The 13,686-nt window shown below is 41.5% G+C and overlaps 1 long non-coding RNA gene across 1 annotated transcript; it reads left to right on the top strand.

Moving 5' to 3' along the window:
• Positions 1 to 320: 320 nt before the first annotated feature.
• LOC110348147 (uncharacterized) lies at positions 321 to 5,583 on the top strand. The gene is made up of 3 exons (XR_002393131.2): positions 321 to 924; positions 2,538 to 2,998; positions 3,307 to 5,583. It is a non-coding gene; the product is annotated as an uncharacterized LOC110348147 (long non-coding RNA).
• Positions 5,584 to 13,686: the final 8,103 nt, after the last annotated feature.

Genomic DNA, 13,686 nt, shown 5'->3' with positions numbered 1-13,686 from the left:
ACGAGAAAGGGACAAAGACAGGAGTCCAGAGTGAAACTCCGACAATCATTGCATCCTTTGAAACTTGCCCTGAACGTTTTAGAACGTGAGAGAAGGAGCCCCTCAGGGTAAAGGTCTTGCCTAGTACGGGAAGGCCCAGGGTTCACTCTCTAGCGCTGTAAAAAGCAAGCAAAGTGATAATAAGTAAAGAACAGTAATCTTTGGGAGACCACATTTTTGTCCCATTTTCCAGTGTGCGCATGTACACACAGGGAGGATATTTCAGTGGCGTATTCGTCTGCCCACTGCCGGAAGAGGACCTCTCCTCCAGTTACACCCAGGCAGTTGGAGGACACTGCCCCGGGGTTTAAAGTCCTGTGTGATCTGAGTCTGCAATGGTCAGTTACAGATTAAGAGATTTCAGTGCATGGGCAGAGCCCCTATGGCAGTGCACAGACAGGGATGACACAGGCCCTTTTGAGGACTTTTCTGGTTGAAAATCCCCAAGAGCATGGCTGCGTCTGGGACATGCCATGGCCAAACACCAAGCAGGCATCGTCTTGGTCGCAGACGCCAACCGGGGCCACTCTGCTCTGCTCTGGGTGGGTCCGAGTGAGGCTTCTCTCCATGCGACCTTGGAACCTGACATTTGTCTGAGCCCATTGTCCAGCAGTTGCTGGACTTCAGGAGAGACAGGAAGACCTGTAGGTCTCTGTAATGTCCCGGGAGCTCTGGACCCCACACCTGACAGGCACACGGCTGGGTGCTGCATCTCCATGTCTTCACCCAGGTCCTCAACAAAGCCACAGAGGAAGCAAGAGCTTTCTGTGGTCTGCAGTGTGGTCTCCACCTGCACTGGACCTGCTGCTGCTCCACTCCAAGATTTCCAGGGTTCAGAGCGTCAATTTCAGATTCACTAACTTTCGTTTTCCTGTGCTGGAGAAGGTAAGAGGGCAATGAGTTACAGCCCCAGCTTTTTTTGAGGTTTTTGTTTGTGTGTTTGGGGGACAGTATTTGACTAAATTTCTAGGTTTCGTAGGCTGGGCTCAAACTTACCATCCTCCTGCCTCAGCTTCCCAGAGTGCTGGCCAGGCCAGCATACCCGGCTCAATACAACAGCGTCCTAACAGTTTTATCGTATACTTTGTATTCCCACCACTGCTAACAGGAGGAGGGAAACCTAGACAAACACTCCTCCACTGTTCCCTTCTCTGAAGCACTAAGAATCCCAGTTGAGCTGAACCAATTACTGTGAGTCTGGGGGGAGTGCCACGGAAGACAGAAATTTCCTTGACCTTGTTGTAAAACTCCCACATTATTCTAAACATTACTTCCCAAAGCAGAAAAGGCAATTATTTAATATTCTAATTATGCTGTATGCACATGATATCATATAACTATAACTGGGAAATCCACATCATCCTCATGATGATAAAACATGACAAGCCTCTCACATGCATTTTCTGGGAATGCTAACATGTTACTAATGACCAGTCAGGACCCAGAAAAAAATAACTTCCAAAAACATTTTTGTTCAGAGTAGCCTCAAAACTCAGTAGTAAAAATTGGTTTTCAAAACAGTTTTCTTCTTGAGAAATGATTTCAAATCTAAAACCCTTTGAATTTTCTGCCCAAAGGATGTTTAGTCCAAGGAGACCATGATTTCCACACTGTATGGCTAAGTACCAATTTTTAACATTTTATAAGGAAAAAAGAGTGGTCCTCCTCCACCTTATTCACAACATCTGGCCCCCTGAGGCTGCTAGCTCTTACCCAAAATCAGAATGGACATGACAGGTAACTGAATCCATTTAGGACATCAGGCAGCCAGGACATTGGGGCTAAAGACACTCAGGAAAGAGGACTCAGAGCTGCTGCAGGAAGGGCAAGGACAATGGGATGAGTGCGTTTGGAGTGAGACGAGGATTCTGAGGGGGACTCATGGCAATGTGTCTTTTGCATAGCAAATTTTTTAAAACTTTAGACATTCACCACATCTTTTGATGATATCCCATATCTTTTTGTGCCCTGCCTCCCTAGGTAAGCTCCCCAACTTCTTTTTGTTTAGTTTTGCTCTCGGCCGGACAGAAGCAGCCCCACTGAAGGCTCAGTTAGGGCACAATAGAACAACTTAAGAAAGCAGCATTTGCAGTGTGTGACAGAACTCAAGACTCAAAGAAATGGCCCTCGCCGTGGCCATCTCCGTCCTCTGCCATCATGCATATCATAGAAGTACCCCTGCCTTCTACTTAAAGAAGAAACATCCAACACTTGTTAAAACACTGAGAACTCTATTCAGAATGCTGATGATGCCTGACAGCACAGCTGTGGAAGCCAGGACTTATGACCAAGGAGCGGGCAGGGCTGTAACATTGTCCTCCATGGAGAAGTCCAGGGAGCAAGGGAGGCCGCGCCTAACGAGGGGCTCTTCTGAGTGTGGCTGGCCATCGCCTGGGGTGGGGCTGACCAGGAATTAGGTCTGGCAGCCGGGAGGATTGGATAAGAAAGCTGTGCCTGATGAAAATTGATTTTATTTTCCTTCTTTTTCTCTGTGGTAGGGTTTGAGCGCCGAGCCTTAGCACTGAGCTCCATCCCCAGCCCACCTTTTATTTCAACACAGGATCCTCACTAAGGTGCCAAATTGCCCAGGGTTGGTTTCAACTTGCAGTCCTCCTGCCTCAGCCTGTCAGAAAGATTGCATTTCCTGTTGGAGCACCTGACTTAATTCCTGGAGGCTGCTGTAACAACTGTCACAGTGTGAAACCGGATGTGAGTCCGCTCACCCTTGTGCAAGCCAGGAACATGAAGCCACACAAACAGCAAGACCACAGTCATCCGCGGTGTCTGCTGTCTGTGGGGCTCCTGTCTCCATGGGGCCCTGGGCTGGTGGCCCTCCTGTGCCCCGCACTGTTCTTCTGCCTTCACACTGCCTTATCCTGAAAGCCTGGCTGTCATGTGTCTCTTACAAGGACTTTATCATGGACTTACTGCTGGCCGCCTCACTGTAGCAACTTTCCAAGTAAGAAATGGGTCTCAGTTTAATATTCCATGTCTGCTCTTTCCATGCTGAAGCTTTTCATTTTGAAATGAATAAGTAAAACTTAAGATAACCTCATTATACCAAATGCTTTAAATATAAGGAAAATCTATAGCAGTGACAAATATTTGAACATAAATTGTTTACCTAAGCTGAAATGATATATATTTAAATGTTTTCTGCCTCATTTACTCCTAATGAGAGTTTAGATCTTTTGGAAGTTCCAATTCCAACTTCCTCCACTTTTTTCCAGTTATAACCTCTTTCAAATATTTTGCATTCTGTTTCAGAGTCAGATGTGTAATTTCATGAGACACAATAGCCAGGATGCAAACTGGAACCCAGGGAGATCATTTCACCCGAGTCAACGGATCCATTGGATGGGAATTCTGAGCTGGAATTTTCCCCAGGAAAGAAGCACAAATTGCTTGAGCATGGAAATTATAGTTGTCCTTTACCTCAAGCTTGGAGCCTTTCTTCCCTCTTTCAGCCAGATTTGTTTGATCCTTTTGCCTTCCCTCCAAGCAGCTGTGGTGGGAATGTTATTTCTTGGGTGCTCACAGAGTGATAGGAGCACAGGTTGGTCCCTGGGCCACTTGCTCCTCTCTGGGGAGTAGGTGTCCATGGACTGCCGCGTCTCCAGCATTTCTGCCCCAGCTCTGGCAAGGCCTGGGGATCTGGCTGGGATCCACCACAGGCCTTATTGGAATGTAACCAGTGCACAAGGAGCTCAGTTTTAAATCCTTTAAAACAAGAATGCCTCAGAATCCAGATTTCAACCTCACTTTTTCTAACTGGAGAAATAGGCTTGAGAATCTGCTATATTCTGTGCTGTTTTTTACAAAAGTAAATATTCTTATATGGAATTAAAATGTAAACAAACCCAACTATGTACTGTTAATAAGAAATAAGCCTTAAGCAAAATAGTAGAGGATCTTAGAATGATAGCTGATCTACACAAGGTGAATATAATGTTCTAAAAAGTGCATGAATGACTACTTGTAGCAGAAAAATGGAACTGAATATGTTAAATTAGAATGATTTATGTTTTATTCATAATGTATACAATAACGAAGATGAAAATGGCAAGATTAACATTATTGGGATGAATATCACAGGAAAATATACCAACTAAAGTCTTAAAGAAATAGATGAAAAATAACCCAAATCACTATCTTCACATAAAGTGTTAATATGAACACTTCACTTAGCTGGTAATAAAACAGGAAGCAAAGGGAAAGAGAACAGCGGTTCATAAATTGTTGAGTCATGAACTCTGACATAGAATGAGAACATTCTCTCTGGGAAAAAATATTTTAATATAGTTTTTTCTTTTGTTTAAATATATTGTGGAACTGCCTAAAGTTCCAGGTAGGAAAACTTTGCTGAATTGTCTAGAAAAAAAATAAATACTTAAAAATATTTTTAAAAATAAAATATATTATTATCAAAGTTCATATCTTGCCTATTTTTCTCAGTAAATTTATGGTAGATTTCAATTTATATATATATTAGCAAGCTTATTTAGAACAGGTGTTTGTTTAACTTAGAATAAAATTATTACACAGTGTCTTTTGAGTTGTATTTAGTTTTTGTTTTAGGTCAGTTTAGAGCTTTCTATGAACATATGTTAGAATTAAGGACCAACTCAGCAAAGGACACCATGGCACCCTGTTTGGGGCTCTAAATGCCAGTTTTCCTGCTGATGTCATCGGGCTCGGGAGAGAAAGGACAGAGGCCCTGGGGAAGGGGATTGATGTAGCACACTATGGTCCTGCAAAGAAGTGGTGAGTGAGTGGACACATCAGCCAACTCCAGGAGGTTCCTTCCCAGTGACCAGAACCAGGAAAAACTGGAGACCAATGGGAATTACTCTGGTGTCCTGCAACTTTACAGCTTGCTTGCATCAATTAATTTATAAAGGTACACAAACGTTCATGCATACTCAAGCACACTCCAAAGCTTTCTCAGGTGGTGAGTATTTACTAAGCAACTCATAGTCAAATTAATGAAAGGAAAAGTAGCATTTATCTGTATTTCTTGTTCAAATATTATTTCCAGGGAAACAAAAAAATACAGTATGATCACAAAACACAGTGAATGTTTATATATTTTTAAATGTTGTTTCAGTAAAAGACACATTCCTGTTAACCCTGCACATTGACCACTCCCCCTTGCTCCCCCACCCTGCACCCCCAGTGTTTCTCCCACTTTCTGAAGCAGCTCTGGACGTCCTCTTTCACGAGTATATTTTCAGGGCTGCCTCAGTGTCTTTACTGGATTCAAAATGTTTACGGCAGTTTCTGTCAAATAAAAACATTACAAGAAATCATTACAATGTGTCCTCATCCACTTTATTCCTCAGGTTTGGCCCTGTATAAATTCTGGCTTTTCTCCAAATTCAAAATGACTATGAAAGTTTTACATTTTCAATTGATTCAGGATATTGAAGCAGTGGTAAGGCCCTCAGGAGAGAGAGTATCCACAGTTGCTGCAGAAAATGTCAAGGATGTAGGGACAAATGTATTCAAAGGGGTATTTTGAGGCAGATTAATGGCAATGTATCTTTTAAAATGTAATAAAATTTAGTATCTATTTAAAGACTCATCATATTTTTGTCATACCTCATAGTTGCTGAAGATATGCAAATAGCCAGAGTTGATGAGGAAATCTGTCTCCTGTTGAGAATGTGGGTTTACAAATGAAGCCCGAATAAAAGAATTACAGTAGCCCCATTTTTAACTCCTGTTGAACTAATTGATTTGCTGAATGGTTGTTTATACTTGCTTATACATACCAAAAAATGAAGACAACCAGTTAATAACTGCCTCCTTTAGAAAGATGCAACTGTTAACTAGAAAGTATTCTTGTAAAAGTATTGAAATTGGATCTGATTAAATGTGATATCCAGTAATGAATTCTGATGTTTTCAGGAGAAGAGGAGCATAGGAAATGATAGCACTGTGACTCAGTCAATAAAATGCAGGCTAGAAAGAAAAACTACTAAAGGACCAGGAACTGGGGTCCTTTAATAAATAATTTGGAAAGAACTGAATAAGTTAAAAGACATTGCTATCTCCCCACACCATGTCTCCCAAAGGATTCTTGAGTTCAGAGGTTGGGTTTAGAGGTCAGGCTTTGGAAGATAATTGGATTTTGGGGGCAAGATAACTGACTTGCTGTCAGGACCTGGGGTCTGTTCAGAGCAGTTGGGTCCCTGGGGTGTGACCTGGAAGTGATATCCCCCTCTACTTCCTGTCCACCATGATGCGAGCAGGTTTCCTCCCAAGCTCCTGCTCCATGCTATTTCTGCCATGGAGCCAGTAGACAATGGACAGAGCTCAGTCAAAATAAACTTCTATTCCTCTCAGTCCTGTTAGTGGGTTATTGTGTTTCAGCAATGAGAAAATGACTTAAGACAGACATGTCGACCAATTTCAGTGTACAGAGGGACCTCAGCTCATGAACCCAATTAGTTCCAGGATTCTATGGAAGATTCCATGGTCATGTTGTCACTGGACATGATTTCAAGGATGGAAGCAGAACACTGCTGGATGCTCCTGTTTGTGAACCAGACTATGAACAGACACATTCATGAACTGAGGCATCACTGTACACAATTTGTTTAGGTTGCCGAGTCAGACGTGTCATGAAAAAATGAAGTAAATTTTTTAAAAATTAAAGACAATGTAATAATACTTAGCATTTGGTTTTTCTTTAGATGAGATACAGATAACTGCAGTTGTTTAAGACATAAGTAACACTTTGAGCTATACATTGGAAAAGTCATAAATGAAACCTTTAGGTGTTTTATTGATAATAATCACACAGAAGTTTTTAAGAATAGAGTTGAAATAAAATTGTGAAGTATTTGTAATTGTTGTAAAATTATGACAAATAAAGATAATAGTTCTTTATTTTATTAATTTACTTGAATAAATGCTTGCTTTTTTAATAAAATTTTTAAAAATCTACTCAGAACTAAACACTTTTTGAAATAATTTGAGTGAATAATCTAAATAAATTTTTAAATAATTTAACTGATTTGTTGCAGGGTAGTTGCTCATAATTACATTTTTCCCCCCTCTGGTTAAGTCACATTTATAAGTCCTTCAAAATTATTTACACTAGTTTTAATAAAAACCATAACTCTTTATTTGCCCATTATTCTTTACCACTTAAATTTACGTCTATAATTATCATAAATTTGCTAGTGGAGTAACAGGTTTAGGAATAAGTGCAGCTGAGTTCTAGGAAATGAACAGCTCAGTTGCTAGGTGATACATGGAAATTTTCCTATCTCTTGATCATTCACTTGCTGGACATTGGTATGATTTCCAAAGAAGATAACTATTGTTCATTTGGTAAATTTATTAAGCACAAAGTGCTAATATTTCTTCCCTCCACTAAATCTACAAAATTCACGTTCCCTCCTGTAAACTAGATCTCCCATGAAAACACAAGGGTCTGTGATACCAGGAACCCAGTGAAGAGCCACATTATATTTTTCCCTTCATTGTCATCAATAATGTTGTAGCACTATGGCCAGTCCACACCTGGGGAAAGGATCCATTGGTGTGCTCTGATTACTGACTCTTGGGTCATAATCCACTGCCAGATTCTCGCTTAATCCATAATATTTGATTCATTACTCTTCTCTGCTCTGTAGTTCGGGTAGAAAAAAAACTAGCATTGAGGCTTATATTAAAAAAGTGACCAGTGCTACAACCCCTTGGGAAGGACGCACTGCAAGCCCACCTTTAGCCAACATGAAAGCCTGAGGAGCCGTCAGCCTGCGCTGCAGCCCTGGACTTGGAAGGAAAACCTGAGCCAGCTGTGTGTGGTGGCTTCATGCTGAGGTCTCCGCTATGCCCAGTGAACCCACATAGTGGGCCAACAGGGGACCCCACCGGTGCCAGAAAGAGGAGCTTGGAGCCTGCAAAGGAAAAGGAAGGATCAGGCCCGGCATCATCCCCAAGTGTGATGAGAACTGGAGGCAGCCCCCATTTCTCTGTGGGACCCGCTGTAGAGCTCCCAGCTTCCAGGCCTAGGCACTGCCAGAGTTACCCGGACCCTGGCACTCCTCCTCCTGGACTCCTGTGACATTAACACCTTAGGGTTCTTCCTGGGTTTCCTGCGGTCAAGTGTATGTCTGTTCTGCTGTCTTATTATTTGCAGTGAAATATATGCTCACCAACTGCACCAATTGAGTCTCTAATAAAATTACATTTTGAAATGGTAAGATTTGCAAATAAAAGCTGCTGTTGAAAGAGTATGGACCTAGCCCATGTTATGCAATTTACAGAACACGTTTCAGAATATGGTTTCAATGTTTTCTATAATTGTCTGTTTTATAACGCAATTATTACAATGAGTTATGTCATATTATCACCGTTATATAAATTTGAAATATCATGTTGTCATGGTGGTAAAGCTGCTGCAGTGGTGAAGGCTGGGCAGATGACCCGGAGGGAGTGCATTCATTATTTTTATTCTATTTACATCTGTATTGTTGATTTTTTGCAATGAAAGTGCATTATTAATGTCTTCTTTCAAAATAGAAAGGAAAATAAAACTTTAAAATCATTTCCCTTCATTGCCAGAAAAAAAAGAATATAAGAATTTAGCATTTCAATGGCTACTCCTTTTAAAAGAATATTAAAAGCATATTACTGTCCCATGGAAAGTTTTGATAAAGAAATCAAATATCCAAACAAACAACCATGATTTTTGGATATGTGAGTAAGAAATACATACTTCTGTGTTCATATGTTTTTAATATATGATTATGCACATATATATATGTATATCTTTGTACTTTGTTTTGTTTTTTCAGTGCTGGAGACTGACAACAGGGATCACTGAACTATGTCACCAGCCCTTTCTAGTTTTCACTTTTGAGACAGGGTCGCATTGAATTTTGCACACCAGCTTCCAACCTGTATCCTTCTGCCTCAGCCTCCCAAGTAGCTGGGATTACACCAGGCCCAGTGGTAATAAATACTTTTAAGTGCATTTTTCCAAAGCATTTTCATTCTTCAACATTTTTCTTAAGAAAATAATGTGATACTTAAAATAAATTAGCAAGTCTGCTAATGATAAAATGCAATTAGAAAATTGATGAAATTAAAGACAAGTCACGCTTACTTTGTGAAGAACTAGTTATGGAAATTAAGTTCTATGAAGTCAGCTGACAAACTGGTTTTCATACTGAAATAGTGAGAATGTGAACTGACAGCTAACACTGAGTTGAGCTCTCACAGACTGTGATCTGCTTCTCCACACCACGTCATGTTGTTTTTCTATTTTAAAGAAAATTCCATGTATTACAATAGTGAACTTGTGCGGGAGGCCGCCCTGTTGATTCTGCCTGAGGAGGCTGTCAGCAGTGCAGGCTGTAAAGAGTTAACCCACAATTGGCTTGTTTCAATGCCATGAGTCTGTAGAAACTGTAGAAATGGCCTGTGAAGCTGTGGGGCTCTGACATGAGAAGACAGAGAGGCGGAGGTCAGTGTGACTCCTGCCCAAATTCAGCCCCCACAAACTAAACCTCCTTAACTGCAAAAACAGATGAATCGTTGACCATAAACCATTTCTGGTCTGTTCTGTCCCTCAGGGCAAGAATGTTTTGTCTCTTCTTTTTCTCAGCAGTTCTGGCTGCTCAGGGCCCTTGCTCAGCTCTGACCATCCCAGTTCCCTGTCTCACTTTGATTTTGTTTCTGAGTCTTTCTTCTCACCTTGCATCGCAGCACTGAGCAGGAGACTGGGGTCTCTTGCTGGGATCCCCGATAAACTTGCCTGTCCAAAGCCACAGAGGGGGTCATGAGCAGAATCTGGATTTAAAGCCAGTGTGTGTGTGTGTGTGTGTGTGTGTGTGTGTTTGTGTGTGTGTGTGTAACAAAGTTAAGAAATAAATAATTTGCAAAACAATGGCTGAATAAACTAAGTTTTTGTTTGTTGGTTTGCTTGTTTTTTGTACCAGGGATTGAACTCAGGACCTTGCGCTTGTGAGGCAGGTGGCAGAACCACTGAGCTAAATCCCCGGCCTGAAACTAATTTAAGTTTTGCATGTTCAGTTCAGTTGCCAGATTGGATGGCTGTAGGAGCAGATCATGGATTGCCCAGTTAAAGAACAGACATGTCTTTCTCACCATCTGGAAGCTGGACAGTGGGATGCTGCACAGGGTTGCCTTGCTGGTTTGTAGATGTCAGCCTCTGGTACTGCACAAGGCAGGAAAGTGGAGGCTCCAGGGCCTCTGCCTGTTCTTACAGGGGAACTTACCCAAGCAAAGGATTCCATGTCTGTGACCTCACCTACATTTCATTACCTCTCCCAGTGAGCTCTTATTAGGGTTTGTGAAGCTACACCTTGACTGTCACCTTGGTGATGTGAGAGATGTCCCAGTTAGTGAAGAACACTTCAGGATGAATGGAGGGCAGGTGACATTGACCCCTCGGAAACTGTGAGCCACAGGAAACCTCTCCTTTAAGTTTCAGCCGTCTAGTATTTTGTTCCAGCAGTGGAAAAGCTGACTGGTACAGAAGTTAAGGCTTCAACATGTGAATTTGGGGCAGCACAAACATGCAAACATGTACCCATAGCCCCTGTCTATCTAAACGCTTACTTGATTTAAATTATTATGAGTAGTACATTACATACCGAAAAAGAACAGCCAGAACAATAGATTTTAGATGATTACAAAGCAAAGGTTTCAGTGGGTTCTGTCCCTATTATGCTCTTGCATTTAAGTGAGCATCTTGAAATTTATCTTTGAACCTTACAAGACTCTGAGGGCATTGAAAAACCTCATATCTAAGTCCACTTCTACCTGGCCAGAGTCTCTGCAGGGCTCCCATAACCAGGGCACCGAGCAACAAGGGGACAGAGGCTTCATTCAAAGTGAAAGTGTGAAAGTATGCCCTTGCATGAGAAATGCTGATCCGAGGTTGCAAAGAGTACATGGAAGAGCAGAATGAGGACATTGCCTTGGATTTTATAAATAACCAAATTTGGAAAATTGTGATTTCTGAACACCAGCACATGAATTTTAGCATCACTTATATCTCACAAGAATGACATGCCCAAAGAGTTTCTTTTTCCTGCTCTGTAAAGGTTTTGGCTAGGTAAATTAGGCCTGGAATTAAGCTCTGAAAACTGTGTCAATAATATGTTGCTCTTTCTGTTGTACACACTAAGGAACTAAAATGTAATTCCATTTAATTACAGAAACTTTCTTTAGCTTTGGTTTGATATATAATTACCCTAGGAGCTCCCCTTTATACTTGACTGCTTCCATTTTATTCTTAGGTTTATTATTTTTAATTATGTTAAATATTTACTAAATCTCAAATCACCTTAGTTCATTTGGGAGCTCTGCCCAGGATGCTTTGAAATGTTTTCCATGTTCTGAGCATTATTAAAAGCACTAACACAAATACTAGATTCATAAAGGTATCTTGCTTCATTATTGTGAAAAACAGACTATGTCCTGCTGTGAAGCAGCATTTTAAATATTATGCAGATTTCAAAAAAATGCAAGTTAAGACTCTAATGGTTAAAAATGTGTGTGGAGTCCTGGGTGTAACCAACTGGTAGGATTTAAACAGAGAATCATCTGTTTTGAAGGCGACTGAGGTAAACAGATCTTCTATCCCTTTCCTGCTGCTGTGGTTTCCCTTGCAGGGCACGAGCAGAGGTGCTCAGACATCCACGCCTGGCACACTCATGCCTATCCCCTAGTGCAATGCAGTAGACCTCACTCTTTCAGGTAAACCTCCCCACTCAAAGACAGCAGTTTGAGGAATGTGAGATTTGCTTACAAGTGCAGGCTCAGTCGCCAGGGAAGTTTGGGCCCAGGAGGAGGGGGTTCTGGAAGAAATAGGCACACATGTGTGCACACCTCACAGTGTGCAATTCGCACAACACAGATACAACCCGACCTGCTGCTCGCATGAATTGTGTTAACTTTGCAAACCCTATTTGTTCTCACTTGTAGAGGAAAGGGGAAATTTTGCAGCATAATGTTGTTATAAAGTCTTAATTTTGCTGTACACGCAGCAACATACACAGAAAGCTTCGCCACAGTGAGTGGTGAAGAAATGTTTCCCAACAGTGGGTTTTGGTTTTTTAGAGTAACTTGTGTGTAAGCAACATGTTGCTTAGTTTTGTGTTTGCGTTGTGGTATGGCATGGGTCCTTTTCCCCGGGACATCAGACACTCTACAAGTCGTTAATGGAAAGACAGGAGGCAAGTTAGAGATAAGGGATGCATGAGAATGTGGGGTGGGTCACTGCTAACGGGACTGCGAGCCCTTGTGGTGGGAGAGGAGCAGGTGCCCTCCCCTTGCTAAGGGAGGGATTGCGGCTGGTGGCTGGCTGCACCCTGGCCATGTCTGAGAGAGGGATTCTGCCACAGAAGAGCCAGCAGGGAGGGGGGATGTGCCTACAGCAACCCAGCCAAGGTGCCGCAGGAATGCTGGGAGAATTGTGGAGCTCGGGCTGCACCCAGGCAGTTGGGACTGGTTCTGAACCTCCCGGCTTCTTCTAGGAGCACATCCTGGGCCTGGACTCCATGGGCACCCCAAACTCCCAGGATGCTAAGCCCCACGGGCCAGGGCCCAGGGCTTGCAGTGAGGGGGAGCCTTCAATGGGGAGGAGTTGAACTAAGCCTGGAAAGACACTGAAAAGCTGAGACAAAGGGAAGATGTTGCAAGACTTAAATGAGCCATTAAATATGAATGGACTGCCTATAAGGAGAATACTAGCAAACATGGGTTCCTGGGCCTCCTAAGAAGAGTCCCATTCCATTCCTTTGTCCACCAATGTAAATGCAGACTTTAAAGTTTCAAAACACTTCTTAATAAAATTTTTTCACTTAGGTTCTATGATTAACATGACAAACTAGCTCTTATTATGAAAATTATAAAAATACAGACAATAAAATATATCATGTACATGATAGATGACTTCCTATCTATTTTTTGTTCCTGTGTCCCTGCCATTATGAAATCATTTGTTGTGGAGACCAAAAACAGAGACACACACACACAAAGACACACACACTCACACACCATTTCATTCTCATCCTTTGCAGTCATGGGCTTGCTTCGCTGACTTCAAGACAACTTACAATAAAGCTCTGCTAGCTCAGCAGGAAGATTCTGCTTTGATGGCTCTTGAGGGCTCAACAGATTTCAAATTATTTATCCTATAACTTTTCCAGAAGCTATTGTATCCTTTAATTTTGTTTAGAAACTCACATGTACCTATGTCAATTTTAAGACACATCAGTCACTGAAAGCCTAAAAATATGATTCAATTTACATGGGTATTTTTGTAACTTTAAACTTGTCTATAACTCATATTTTTGAAGTTTTATAACTGCTCAATGCTTGTAAACTAATAGGGGATGTTGCCAGGAGAGAGTAAACAACCCTTACCTGCTCATCTATTTAAATTTTCTGTCCCTGTCATTTACCTGCTCTTGGCTAGCCATGGAAATTCATAAACATAGTGCTGGTTCATCTGTATTCCTGTTTCCAAACATCAAATAAAGTCATCCATAAATTAATTTTATGAGCATTATGTTCTTCCAAGTCAATACTTGCTAAATTGATTTCTCTTTTACAATCAAGATACAGTTTAGCTTCACTTTATAACATTAGGTACAG

This window comes from Heterocephalus glaber, unplaced genomic scaffold (genome assembly GCF_053883595.1).
Source record: "Heterocephalus glaber isolate CG9 unplaced genomic scaffold, H.glaber_assembly_v1.0 deba00001610, whole genome shotgun sequence".
Lineage (NCBI taxonomy): Eukaryota > Metazoa > Chordata > Mammalia > Rodentia > Bathyergidae > Heterocephalus > Heterocephalus glaber.
This window is presented reverse-complemented; position numbering and strand designations above follow the sequence as displayed.